Source organism: Eutrema salsugineum, unplaced genomic scaffold (assembly GCF_000478725.1).
Source record: "Eutrema salsugineum unplaced genomic scaffold, Eutsalg1_0 scaffold_3, whole genome shotgun sequence".
Taxonomy (NCBI): Eukaryota; Viridiplantae; Streptophyta; class Magnoliopsida; order Brassicales; family Brassicaceae; genus Eutrema; species Eutrema salsugineum.
This window is the reverse complement of record NW_006256756.1, coordinates 15,548,180-15,563,002: the sequence shown is the minus strand read 5'-3', so window position 1 is coordinate 15,563,002 and position 14,823 is coordinate 15,548,180. Positions and strand designations below refer to the sequence as shown.

General features: G+C 40.9%; 1 non-coding gene across 1 annotated transcript; it reads left to right on the top strand.

The window, feature by feature from the left end:
* Positions 1-5,169: 5,169 nt before the first annotated feature.
* LOC112085754 lies at positions 5,170-5,276 on the top strand. The gene has a single exon (XR_002899053.1). It is a non-coding gene; the product is annotated as a small nucleolar RNA R71 (small nucleolar RNA).
* The last annotated feature ends 9,547 nt before the right edge of the window (positions 5,277-14,823 follow it).

The following is a 14,823-nucleotide window of genomic DNA, read 5'->3' as shown; positions in this document are numbered from 1 at the left end:
TCCTTCGCATTCTTCGGAGCTCATCGGTTCGGTCCAAAACGGCAGCGTGACAGGAGTTTCTTCCGACGAGCTTAACTTTCTGCTCACGCCTCCGAATTCCATAATTTTACTTGCTTTGGAACCGTGATCCAATCTTCTCCAACTTTGATGAAGCCCCTGCCAACTGAATAGGATCGGAAGGTTCCCCGGACAGGCGAACATTCAGGAGTATCGGATTGCTCCGGAATGAGGGCGAGACCTGTTCGTCTTCCGATTACCATATCTTTCAGCTCCGTGGTCCAAATGCCTTGATTCCAATTGTTATGAACTCTTGACTCAATTATCTCCAACTTTTATGAAGACTCCGACAGCTGAATCTAACCGGAAGGTTTCCCGGGCGGGCGATTTCGGAAACGTGTCTGCACCCGGAGATTTTGGCCGAGACACTTGACCGCGATATGTGTTTTTGGCCGAGAAAGCTACCCGCGGGAAGGATTTTGGCCGAGAATCTTCGGCCATCAGTACATCATTTTGCCGAGAAACCCAAAATTGCTCCTTTTCACCATTTTTGATCATTTCAACTCCATATCTTCATCTGAATCACATCCTCCACTCCAAATAGGCTCCAAAAGCACCTGTTTAACACTCCAAACCATGCAAAACTCTCTTGGACCTAATGCAATCTCCTAAGTTCTAAAACAATGCTTAAAGACCTAAAATGCATGCAAATGAGACATGATTTGGACTAGAATATGTACATTAAATGATGCAATTTATGAATATACCAACTCCCCCACACTTATCCTTTGCTTGTCCTCAAGCAAAAAGGAACAAATGAGAGGAAAAGGTTGAATGCATTGGGAGCTCATTTTTTTTCTTGAAAGAGAAAAGTGACCACTAAGAGAATTCAGGTTCATGCTCAATATGCAATGCAAGACCATACTCTGATGTATCAACTCAACAGTAATCTCCACAAGTTCTCTTATTCCTCAACTCTGTGACATTCATTAAGCCCTTTACCAAGTGGATCAAATGATGCAATGTTCAAACAAGCAAAGTTTGGCTAGGGTGAGGTAATGAGACTAAAATGGTCTCATCAGCGCCTGAGTGGGTTCAATGCAGCAAGGGGATCTCTCTATGAATGATCAAACTTTGGCAGAATGCTAAAGGTAAAAAGCAACCTATGCATACAAGGGCAAGGACTCATCCCACCCCACACTCTACTCAAAGCTTTCTCACTTGCTCAACCTCTCAAGAACCTCACTTTCCACACTCATTTTCCTCTCACTAGGGGACTCACTTTTCATTTTCACACTGAAGTCTTGGAGTTGAAACTTTACATAGAGCTTTTTCACTTTCTTTTGTAACTTCTAGCCTCTTTTTATTTCTTTTTAAAACATTTGAGCTCTTGGGCTTCTTTTCTTTTCTTTTCATTTAGAGGCTAGACTTTTTCTTTTCAAACACTAGAGCTCACTTTCTTTGACTCAAAACTCCAAGACTGATTTCTTTTCTTTTTCTATCCCCTAGTTCTCACCATTCTCCTTTTATTTCCACTCATCTCTCCTTTTCCCACTCACCAACAAGTATTCCCCCACACTTAGTTCTCACCAAATCTCTCAGCTCCTTGATGATGGAACTTAACACTCAATGAGACTTGCCCTTGTCGCTCTAAACCTAACACTTTCTGCTAAGTTTGATCCAAGGTGGCCTTTCAATCACACACAAACATTTGGCTTGAAGGAAGGATGGGTTCAAGGTGAGGAAAACTGATCCAGATGTGGACTCAGCTATTTGAGCTAAGGAAGAGGGTGGTAAAAACAGGATTCTAGCTCAAATATGTATATAGGTATCCACAAGCTTATTCAAACAATGCATCACAAGATAATTTCAAGTCAAGTTCAAGGTTTTCACTTATTAGAGTTGAGTTCAATTCAAACTTGCTTCTCAGATTCAAATCATTTCAAGCCTTGCAAGCAAAGAAGTCTTTTTACAAGCATATTTAATCCAAATTCTCAAAGTGATGTACTCTCAAGGAAAGAACCTATCATTACTCCCATTTGCATATGATGCAAACCTATATGAAAATGCAAACTAGACTCAACCTAAAATGTGAATGCAACTACATGAGCATTTTTTTGTGAAAATTTTTTCAGATTTTTCCATTTTTTTGGTTTTTATATGCACTTAGATGAATGCAAAATGAGACTCAAAGTGAAAAGGAAAATAAGATCAGAATAAACATGATTAGTAAACACAAAACCCCTCCCCCACACTTAAATAACACAGTCCCTTGAGTTATAAAAGCATGAGAAAGAGAAAAAAAATCAAATATGAAATGCAAAAGATAAAGAAAAATGCTAAATGCTCATGTACAAGTGTTTGGAGTGATACCTGGTGTGGTTCTTGTGCAAAAGGGGAGTGAGTATCTGCACCAGATGAGGCCAGACACCACTGGAGATGGATTTGGCTTGGCCTGAACTCCCTTGATGCGGCCTGGTCTTGTGTTTCCCAGGTAGCACACCTAAGCCGCAGGGTTTTTTTACTTAGAAAATTGGCCAATCTTCTTATGCTGCTACCTGGTTTCTCTTTTCCCAGCTAGCACACCTAACTTGGAGTGTTTTGCGAATGGATGTGCGGGTTGGCTTCTCTTGTTTCTAGGCCGCAGCACCAGGTAGCAGAGTTTGGGACTTAGAACTCTTGGCCTGTTCTTGTTTTGCTGCGGCCTGGACATCTTTCACTAGGTAGCACGCCCAGGCCGGAGTAAATTGCGAGTCCTGCTGCGGCCTGGGCTCTTCTTGATCCAAACCGCACACCTAGGTAGCACTGAGGCGTTCTCCAAGTTTTTCAGTCCTTAAACACTTCTCTCAGCTCTCTCACATGCTCCATTCCATTCATCACTGAGCTATGTCCTCCAAAAATCACCTAGAACCTAAGACCAACTCACAAAACCCATCAAAAGATCCTAAAACATAAAAAGAAATGAGAGAAAAGAATAAAAAGATTATATACAAGGATAAGCTTGGGGTGTCTCCCAAGAGCACTTTGTTTAAAGTCACTAAGTTTGACTTTGAAAAACCTGTTTTCAGCTAGGGTGAGGTTGAGCACTGATGCTCTTCAGCACTTCAATGGTCCTGAGCAAGAAAGCTGAGTTGGTTTGCTGCCTTTGGGTACCATTAGACCCTTGTCCTTGAGATCCCACCTTGAGACCTTTGTCCACCAGCTCTTGAATACCATCTGGGTCTTTATCAAAGATGGCCCTTGTGAGACATGCCCTCACTTCAGCAAACAGACCTGGCTTCCCATTGCAATCCAGCTTATACTTCAGAGAACCATCATCATCAACCCAAGGAGTGAGATCAAAGTCTTGAGAAGAAAGATCAGGTTTAATACTCTTGTCTTCTGATGCTGAGCCATCACTTTTGGTGCTAATCATCCTTAGATCACTAAGTGTAGGAAACCATGAGAGCAAGATGTCTTCTTCTCTGATCAATGGCTGTTCAGTCCCATCCTTGTAAACAGAGTTGGTGTGAGGTTCTTTTTCCATTTCCACAGCTGAGAGAGATTGGGATCCACCTAAAATCCCAGCACTTCCTACATACTTCATCTCAAGTACCTTAGGGGGTTCTATCTCTTGAACAACTGATCCACAAAATTCAGCTAAAGGTGGTTGAACAGGGTAAAAGGCATCCTTATCCACCTTTGTAAGCCCCACTCTTTGAGTGTCAAAGTCAATCATTGCACCAGTGGTGTTGAGAAATGCAGTTCCAAGCAATAGGGGGAGCTCTTTGGTCTTCTTCATCTTCATGATGACAAAATCAGTGGGGATTACACATTCACCAACTTGAAGTGGATAGTCTTCTAAAAATCCATATGGTTTCTTGGAGTAGGAATCACCAAAGGTGATAGAAGAAGGGTAGGACGTTATAGACTTGACCTTTAGCTTCTCCATCATATCTTTAGACATTATACTCACACTTGAGCCTGAATCACACAAAGCATTCCGAACTCTAAAGTTTCCAAGAGTGCAAGAGATGGTGAACTTCCCTGGGTTGCCTAGCTTTGGGAGGGAGGTGGGCTTCATCTGAGTTGATTCAGAGGTGGAGGCACAATCTGTTAGCTTTGCTTGACCAGTTGGCAGCTCCTTTGTTTCAATAGACACTGAATCATTCCCTTGCTGAACAGAAAGAACTGAACCGGCTGCCCCCACACTTTTGCTCTCAATGTCCTCATTGAGTTCATGTAAGAAGCCCATGAAATCATCTATAATGGTGTCCTCATCTACTTGAGTGTGTGCATTCTCAGTAAAAACTTGACCATAAAGGAGGTCTTCAATCTCTTGCACAGCAGCTGAATGGTCCTCATTGGAGTAGATGGCATTGCAATAATCTTTTGAGTTTTGAAGAGCTTTACCAGGAAGAGAGACTTGTGGTTCAGAAGTGCAGATGCCCTTTTTCTTTTTAATAGACTTTAGTTCAGTGCCCAGTGTCTCCAGGTCAGATACCATCTTTTGTTGTCCTAGTAAGAGCTGTTGGAGAAGAACATTGAAATCAGGACTTTGTTGAACAGTTGGTGGGCCAAAACCAGGAGGTGGAGCCTTTGGCTGTAGGCTGACTTGATTTGTGAAGCTATTCCCTTGATTCTGAACCGCTGGTTGCTGAAAACCCTGGTTGCTGAACCGCTGGTTGACCTTGGGAGTTACCTTGGTACTGATTCTGTTGAACAAAGCTTTGAGGAGGGTATATTTGGTCTTGGGGGTTGGCCACATTGTTGCTCCTATAGGACAAGTTCTGGTGGTTGTTGAAGTTGTTGTAACCATTGAACTTGTTTTGATTTCCAATGAAGTGCAACTCCTCTTGAGTGAGACCCTCTTCATTGATATTTGTGAAGCATCTCTTCTCCTCACTCACATAGTGTATAGGCTTTTGAGGGGCAGCTAGGGCTTTGTCAAGCTTTATATTCAACACTTTAAACTTCTCTTCCAGCTCTTGGTGTCTACCAGAATCTTCTCCTCTATAGCTTCTATCATAATCTTCCCCATAAGTGTCTTGGCTCATGGCTAAGTTCTCAACAAGTTCCATAGCTGCATTGATTTCTTTTGCCAAGAAATTTCCATTTGATGCTGTGTCCAACTGAATCCTGATCTTAGGAACAGCTCCTCTATACAAAGTGCTAAGGAGAGAGGCTTCTGAAAAGCCATGATGTGGACACTTATTTGTGTAGCTTCTAAACCTGTCCAAAGCTTCTCCAAAGGTCTCATTAGAATGTTGAGTGAAGCTGGAAATCTGGTTCCTTAGCTTTGCAGTCCTTGAGCTTGAGAAGAACTTGGATAGAAAGGCAATCTTGCATTGCTCCCATGTGTGGATGGATCCTCTTGGGAGGTTCTTTTCCCACTGATGTGCCTTATCTCCAAGGCTGAATGGGAACAATCTCAGTTTGAAGCTGTCTTCAGATACCCCATTGATCTTAGTGAGATCACAAACTCTGTCAAACTGATCCAGATGCTCCAAGGGATCCTCCATAGGTAAGCCATGGAACTTCTGATTCTGAACCATATTGATCAAAGAGGCCTTCACCTCAAAGTTGTTGTTTTGGACAGGAGGTGGCCTGATTCCTGCTCCATACTGGTGTGCATAAGCTCGGTCATTCTCACCAACAAAGACTGGTTGTGGCTGATGACGTATGGGTGGGTTTAGGTGGGGCTGTGGTGGATTAACCTGAGGTCGGTCTTGGTTCTGGTTACCCTGAGCGTGTCCCTGATGGACCTGAGCCTGAATTCCAATCCCATTACCAGCTCTTTGACCGTGATCAGCTTCTTGAGCCTGATGCTCATTCCCAACTTGCAGATTCATTCCTAACCTCTCCAAGTGAACAGCTCTTTCTCTTTGTCTTCTGGCTTGGCTTCTTGTGATCATAAACCTGAAAACAAAGACAGAGCTTGAAAGGTGATCAGTAAAACAAAATAAACTTGATCTCAAAAACTATATCAGAAACTAATGCTAACAATCCCCACACAATATGGCAACGGCGCCAATTGATAACTAAGGTTTTTAAGGCCTTAGATGGGTTATCAATCCCCTTGTCAAAGTAGTATAAGGGGTGTCAATCCATATGTGTGGTAGTTAGGCACTAGTTTAGGTGATAGGTTCTTAAGTCAAGTAATCAAAGATGAGTTTTGTGAAACAAGCAACAAGAAAGCATAAAACAAGAAACAAACAAGCTATGATTAATGAACTAAGCAAGCAAACAAAACAAGATGATGGTGATTAAGCAAATGATAAAAGCTAAACCTCTAGATTTGATCATTGATTAGGGTGCTTTAGATATTGAATCATGATGCTAAGAACATAATGCAACACTTGCTACTCTTTAGTCTAGGCTTCTTAATCAGATTAATTCATTCCCATGACAATAATCCCTTTGCAAATCACTTAATCAAGTCTAACAACCATTAGATATAATCAAGCAATCAGCAAGCATAATGCATCAAGCCTAATAAGTGACCAAACAATCTCTCAACCAAGTAGACTGAATCTTATACAGAAAGACATAACAAGCAATCACATGATCTCAAACATTTCAACTTAGAACTCTAATCTAAACTAATCCTCTCATGAAGGCATTAATCTCTACACTAATCCACTTTCAAACCAAGTCATCATTTGTGAAATATGAATCAATGAGCATTAAGAAAAAAGCATAAACCCTTAAGTTAGCTCGTTCAGGCATTTCATCAAACACTTTTGGTGCATGAAATGCCTATGAACCCAGATTTCACTTTCCCAAGGAAATCTGGCATTAGGAGCAGCTAACTAAGGAAATGGAATGAGAATCTAAACCCTAAACATCACCAATCAAACATCTAAGCACCCTAATCTACACACGTAGAAGTTTAAAAGATGACTACTCATTAATCATGAAGAACACATCTAATCTTTTGCAAGAGATGATGTTAATCATGATTAGAAGTAGAAATGAGATGATGAGATGATAAGAAACAGACTTGGAATGATCAAATCCCTTCAGATATCTCTTAATCAAAAACGTTTTACACTAAAAAGGAAAGAAAACTAGAGAGAAAACTAAGTAGAAGATAACATGTAGGGTTTTTCTCCCAAAAAAACTATATATACTAAGTGCTAATGAACCGGGTCAGCCCGGAACAAACCGGGTCCTGACCCGGCTTTAGTGGGTAAAGTGGAATTACTGCGGGTTGGTCCAGTGTCTCCCAGGTAGCATACCTAAGCCGCAGGGTTTGTTACTTAGACATCTTGGCCGTTCTTCTTTCTGCTGCGGCTTGGACCTCTTTCACCAGGTAGCACGCCCAACTTGGAGTAAATTGCGAACATTTGTGCGGCTTGGTCTTCTTTGTTCCCAGGTAGCACGACTAAGCCGCAGCTTTTATGACTTAGACAACTCGGCCATTCCTCTTTTTACTGCGGCTTGGACCTCTTTCACCAGGTAGCACGCCTAACTAGGAGTAAATTGAGAGTGTATGTGCGACTTGATCTTCATGCTTCCCAGGTAGCACGCCCAAGTCGCAGTATTGTGGACTTAGCAATTTTCTTGCTCGGGAGCCTCAGACCTCATCCATTGATAGCTTACCCGCACTTCTCAACTCGCAGCATCAATTTCCAGGCATTCGTCTTTAGGCCTGCGAGTTAACCAAGTCGCAAGGCTTTCTCGCAGCATTCAGAGCAGCTTGGACCACTTCGCATTCCGGAGAGTGTAACTTCTACGATACTTGTCCGAATTGAGTGATTCTAGTTGCAGAGGACAGAGGACTCATATATCTCCAACTTTTGTGAAGGAAGCTTCGGCGCTTGGGAAGTTGAAAGCTTCCTGGAGGGCTCATCTTTGCAGTGCATTTACACGATCAGAGAGAGGCGTCTAGACATGTGTCCATTCCGGAGACCGTATCTTCCTACTCATAGCTCCGAATTGAATTATCTTGGACGTTCTGGAAAGAGGACTCAAATGTCTCTGATTCTCATGAGAGCCCCGGAAACTGAATCGGCCTGGAAGTGCACCGTCCTTCGCATTCGTCGGAGCTCATCGGTTCGGTCCAAAATTGCAGCGAGACAAGAGTTTCTTCCGACGTGCTTAACTTTCTGCTCACGCCTCCGAATTCCATGATTTTACTTGCTTTGGAACCGTGATCCATTCTTCTCCAACTTTGATGAAGCCCCTGCCAACTGAATAGGACCGGAAGGTTCCTCGGACAGGCGATCATTCAGGAATATCGGATTGCTCCGGAATGAGGGCGAGACCTGTTCGTCTTCCGATTACCATATCTTTCAGCTCCGTGGTCTAAATGCCTTGATTCCAATTGTTATGAACTCTTGACGCAATTATCTCCAACTTTTATGAAGACTCCGACAGCTGAATCTGACCGGAAGGTTTCCCGGGCGGGCGATTTCGGAAACGTGTCTGCACCCGGATATTTTGGCACTTGACCGCGGTACGTGTTTTTGGCCGAGAAAGCTACCCGCGGGAAGGATTTTGGCCGAGAATCTTCGGCCATCAGTACATCATTTTGCCGAGAAACCCAAAATTGCTCCTTTTCACCATTTTTGATCATTTCAACTCCATTTCTTCATCTGAATCACATCCTCCACTCCAAATAGGCTCCAAAAGCACCTGTTTAACACTCCAAACCATGCAAAACTCTCTTGGACCTAATGCAATCTCCTAAGTCCTAAAACAATGCTTAAAGACCTAAAATGCATGCAAATGAGACATGATTTGGACTAGAATATGTACATTAAATGATGCAATTTATGAATATATCAACTTCATCAACAGAGTTTTCGAAAATCTTCTTAGAAAGAATGGAGTTACACATAAAGTTGCCTCTCCATACCATCCCCAAACCAGCGGTCAATTAGAGATCTCAAACAGAGAAATCAAGTCGATTTTGCAGAAAACAACTGCAGTTCATCGCAAGGATTGGTCTACAAAGCTTGACGATGCATTATGGGCATATCGAACAGCCTTCAAGACACCGTTAGGAACAACACCATTCAACCTAGTTTATGGAAAAGCATGTCACCTTCCAGTAGAACTCGAGTATAAGGCGCAATGGGCTATCAAGGAGATGAACATGAACATGAAAACAGCTGGAGAAAGAAGACTACTTCAACTTCCCGAGTTAGAAGAAATCCGACACAATGCTTATGAAAACTCGAAGATAAAAAAATCATATCATGATAAAAAAATCATTCATAGAACTTTTGCTCCTAACGATAAGGTACTTCTTTTCAATTCTCGTCTTAAGCTTTTTCCAGGAAAATTACGTTCAAGATGGTCAGGACCCTTCACGATAAAAGAAGTCAAACCATACGGAGCCATTTTCTTGTGGGACAGAACCGGAAACTCATTTACAGTGAATGGACAGCGTGTAAAGCCATATCTGGCTGAAGAAAGAGAAGACGAAAGAGAAGTGATGTTTTTAATTGATCCATCATTGGCCAATGATGAGATCAAGGAGTGTCACGACCCCGGTTAAGTCTAATCGAGCAACAATGTCAAGCTAACGACTTGAAACAAGCGCTTAGTGGGAGGCAACCCACTTGGTATCTTATCTATTTCCCTTTGACCTTTATTTTCTATTTCCATTGCTTTGTTTCTGTTTCATTTAATTTCAGGTTTTCAATAAGGAAGAACAAACACAAAAGACGAGCAGCACTCTCCAGCACGATAAGTTCAGTTAAACATTTCAACTTTTCTATTTTCTTTACCATTCTTTCCAAGATTTATCACACGGAGGACAGTGTGAAATAAGTCTGGGGGAGGATGTTCATCCGTTACTAATGAAATTTGACAGTTTGTTTTGGACACATAAAAGTTTTCAAAAAGTTTTTCATACAATTTTTAAAAATCGTTTTCAAAAAAATGTCTTTCAAAAAGTTTTCAAACCAGGAACACAATAAACATTACTATGATGAATTTAGACCAGTGTGCTTCTACGTTATTTCCTCGTTTTTTGCTCTTTTTGTGATCTAGGCCTAGACTAGGCGGTAGCTAAGTACTTGCATTACGAAATCCCACTAGAGGACTTCTATTCATGGAGATTTTTTCTGACAGGATATACTAGCTCATTTAATCTGGACTTAATTTTGACTTAATTTTCTCATTAAAGCGTTAGATCAGAGAAACGAATCATACATTCAGGACTCCTTATTCCTTTTACCACTCTTTGTTGATCCTGAATGGCTAGTTCACTTTTAGCTAGTTCCCCACCGAACCTAACCTCTTTCAAACCACATGCATTCTTGTTTTTCATTGTTCTATATGCAGATATGTGCAAAAACGTCAGAGAGAAAGAGGATCAACGAGGTTTTCAGTCACTGAAGACGGAGACATGCGATTTCATTGGAATGATTCAACAAAAGGAGATAATTCAGTTTGCCCTGGAAAAACTTTAAAATCTTGGTACAGTTTCGTCCCTTACACTCTCTCTTTATAAAAGGTTATTTCCTCTTTCAACAAAAAAAAAAAAATAATAATAATAATCCGAAAAAGAAAAGAAAAATATGAAGCGAGAGGAAATTAAAACCTTAGAGAGTCTAGGAGGATCGAATTATATACTTTAGGCAAGCTTGATCTGATTATATGGAGTTTTGGAGATTATCTTTATGATTCCCGGAAAAGATCTAAGTCTGGGGGAACAACTGTTTACAACAAAGGAGGAAGATTATGCAGCAACATTTGGCAAAGGAGAAGTGACTGAAAATCTGCGGTCATCAACAGGTCCTTCTCTCTCTTGCGATTTTGCATAATATCTTGCATCCTCCATATTCTTCAGGTAACCCTAAACACCTAAGCTCCACCACTTAAATAGCCTTAATGCCAAACGCCGTCTACCCTGAATAATGTCTTTGATGAGAATTCACTACTATACTTAATGAATGTAGAGAGATAGTTGACTGGAAGTTAGATCTAAGTGTGTAGATTTTCGCATTACGGATTAATGGACTAGTTTGCTTCTATTTTGGTGAGAATTTTCTAGACTAGATCCAAATAGATGTTTCACGATAAGTTATGGTTTAGAAGGACGGTCACTGAGATATTGTTTAGTTCCTGCGATTTTTCAAAAATTTCTTTCCTGACTTAAGTTTGTTTGAGGACAAACAAAAAGGTAAGTCTGGGGGAGTTGATAACACCGTATTTTGACCACTTTTATGGATCATAATAATGTCTTATGCAGGTGTTTTAACTCTTTTTTCAATGTTTTTTAAGTGTTTTCAATGTTTTAGAGTTTCAAAAGACTTTACAGGAAACTTGGGCAAAAGATATGCAATTTGGAACAAATGAGCAATTTTGGATAAATGCAGACCGTCAGAAGTATGACAAGCGATGAAGACCTTCTCACCGTCTGATCACCCCCAAACTTTGAGACAACATAGAGGATCCAACCAGATTTCTAATGCACTTGGTTTGGAGACAATCCAACGGTTAGATCTTCAGATATTCCCGCTGCAAGAATGACAGAAAATGCAGTTCCAGAAGAGAGCATGTGCCGGGACCGCGGCAAACACCCATTTTCCCGCGGGTAGAGCCACCGCGACCGCGGACTTTGGTCGTTCACTTTCCCGACGACTTAATTAAAGCCCAGATCAATTCCTTTCGTTATTTTTGAAGCCCTAAGTGTCCAGGACCACCCCAGAAGCTATAAATACCCCCTTTAGGTCATTCTAAAGAGGAGAGACCAATAGAACCGAAACTTACACAAACCCTAGAGAGAGAGAGAGAGGCCGCCGTCTTCGAAGAGGAGCCGCCGCAGGAGTGACCATCGCGCCTCCTTCTGCTTCTCCGTTCTTCGTTCTTCTTCCTTCTTTTCTTTAGTTTCATGCACTTTCAATTTGGTTTATGATGCTTTGTTACAATATGTTTGAGTAGTTACCCAGTTGGGTTTAAAGGGATTTTTCAAAGGGAATTTCATGTGTCTTTGCTTATGAATCGATAGATTTAGGATTTATAATCTTCTAGATGTTCTTCGTTTGCCTTTAATCTTACTGCGTGATTCTTTGCTGGCCACTTAGAAGCCGATCTGATATGATATGTTGCGAAAGCTTTCCTTGATTGTCTGAACTAGGGTGAAACGAGCAAATCTTCTATAGGAGTGGAAACCTACCTGTAGTTGAGTTGTGAATATTGATGAGTCTTGTTCTGCTATTGCATCTTCTCCCTTCCAGAATCAGAGTGGAAACCTACTGATTAGGGTTGCGAGAGATAGTTGTTTAGTGCTGCGAAAGTAGGCTATTCATACTTCCGTGTCTCGAGTTCTAGAACATACGTAGTTGATTACCTTTATCATATGTTTAAAATCGACCTAGCATAGACTATGAACCCCTGCGAATTACCCTTGATGCCCAACGTTTGTCTTTCATTGCTTACAACCTTAGATTTCCATTCTGTTTTTATTTACTTGTTACCTGCTTTCATTCATAATCGATTTTTACTTGCTTTTATTTTCTTTCACTTTCAATTGCTTTTTCTTTTTTAGCTTTCTAGTTTAGATTTAGTGACAACCAAAAACCCAAAACACAAAACCAAAACCCTTTTAGTTCTAATCTGATTTAAGCGTTGCAGTGAATTCGTACTGAAACAACTAAGTCTCTGTGGATCGATACCCTAAGTACTACAGCGCACATCTGTGCACTTGCAGACATTTAGGGGTTATAAATTTAAAACCTGAAGCTTAGTAAAACGAAAACAACAAACCCCGCTTTACAACCCGCATCAATGACAAGTAGTGGAAAAACAAAGTTTTGTTCCTAACTTAGACCATATGGTCTTCCAAAAGTAACTCAGAAACTTTATATCCCTAGTCGAGACTATGGTTATAGGCATCCCATGCAAGCGTACAAACTTTCTGAAGAATAAGTCAGCTATGTTCGATGCATCATCAGTCTTATGGTGTGGTATAAAGTGAGTCATTTTCGAAAACCTATCTAGCACAACAAAGACCGAATCTCTACCACGTCAAGACCTAGGCAGACCTAACACAATGTCCATTGATATGTCGTTCCAAGGTGCACTAGGAATTGGTTACGGGGAATACAGACCTTGATTTTGGCTTTTGGACATGGCAAATTTACATGTAGTCCACCCGCCACAGATCCTGTCCACGTCTCGTTTCATGTGCAGCCAAAAAAAATGGTCCTGAACTATGTGAAGTGTCTTGGCCACGCCAAAGTGTCCCATCAAGCCTTTATTGTGTGCTTCCCTGAGAAGAAGATCTCGCAAAGATGTGTTGGGAATGCACAAACACAAACAGTTCTCATAAAAAATCAAAATCCATCACTTTGAAAATATTTGCTATAAGCGAATTTTTCATAAGAAAGAAAAACTTCTTGGAAATCTGGATCGGTTGCATATGTGTTCTTGATCATCTCAAATCCGAGGATCTTGGCATCTTGGTCGAGATCAGGGTGTATCTCCGAGACAAAGCATCAGCCAACACGTTTTCCTTGCCTTGCTTGTACTGGATCACGTACGAAAACGTCTCTTTGAACTCAACCCACTGAGCATGCCTCTTGTTCAGCTTCTGTTCTCCTTTGACATGCTTGAGAGACCGATAGTCGGTGTGGATAACAAATTCTTTCAGCCAAAGGTAGTGTTGCCAAGTTTGGAGTGCACTGACCAAATTCTTTCAGCAGATACTGCTTCTCTCTTCATCTGGTGGCCTGAGGAGTGTTATAGAAACATTCCTCATAGCGTATATTTCGATTTATAGGATCCATATCTTCTGAAATGGAAACAAAATAACCAAAAAATGAAAAATTGCAGAAAAGGGGGTTCTAGAGTCGATTTACCAACCTTTCTCGGGGTTTTGCGGAAAAGAAAACGCGTGCCTTCCCCGGCAACGGCGCCAAAAACTTGATGTGTGGGTGTCGGTGTGAGTGTCGAGGGTTGTCAAGTTTTACCCTAAATGAAATCAATAGCCGCAAGTGCACAGCTGATCGATTGTAGTACTTAGGGATCGAATCCACAGGGAAGGAGGATCTTTTCCTGCAAAAAGCCTTTGATATAAGTATAAAGTAAGGAAGTCTAGAACCAAAACGGTTTTGTGGGGGTTTGGTAGTATGTTTAAAATGTAAAAACGAAATCTTAAAAGAGAATATGGGAATTAAATGACCTAATAACTAAACTTAACGAAAATAAATAAAAATGAGAAAAACGGATATTCTAATTGCTTAAATGAAAATCTACTAAAAAAGAAAGACAATATTGAACTAAGGCTTGAAATAAAAACGGTGTGAATCTATAGGAAAGAAGGCGTTGGGCTTCAGGGAAGTTTTCTCAGGGGTACGAACGATTCAAAACATTGCTAGAGAGTAAAATTGATAAGATCTTAGCTTAAACTTTTCGAACTGGTGTCACGGACGTATGAATACGCCACTGTCGTGATCATAGACAACTATCTCTCTCAACCCTGACCAGTAGGTTTCCACTCTGGCCCTGGAAGAGAAGAGGCGTCAGCATTTATGTTTAAGACTCGTCAGCATTTACAAATCGCCCATAGGTAGGTTTCCACTCCTATGTTTGTTTTGCTCTCCCAAACTAGATCTGATACCGGATGAACACTTTCGTGTCACCAAGCATCTGAATCAGATTGTAGTTCATGACGCTACTCTCATGCAGTAAAAATGAATTCAGAAGAAAAAGTTCTAAGATTCGGATCAAAAGCTCATGGAATCCTCATCGAACATATAAATCCCCATCGAAAATCCCTTAATCCCAACAATAAAACTACTCAGACATAATGAACGAAATCAAAACATAGTATTAATAAGTAGAATAGAAACCGAAATTGAAAAAGAAAGAACAAGGGTTCAAGAG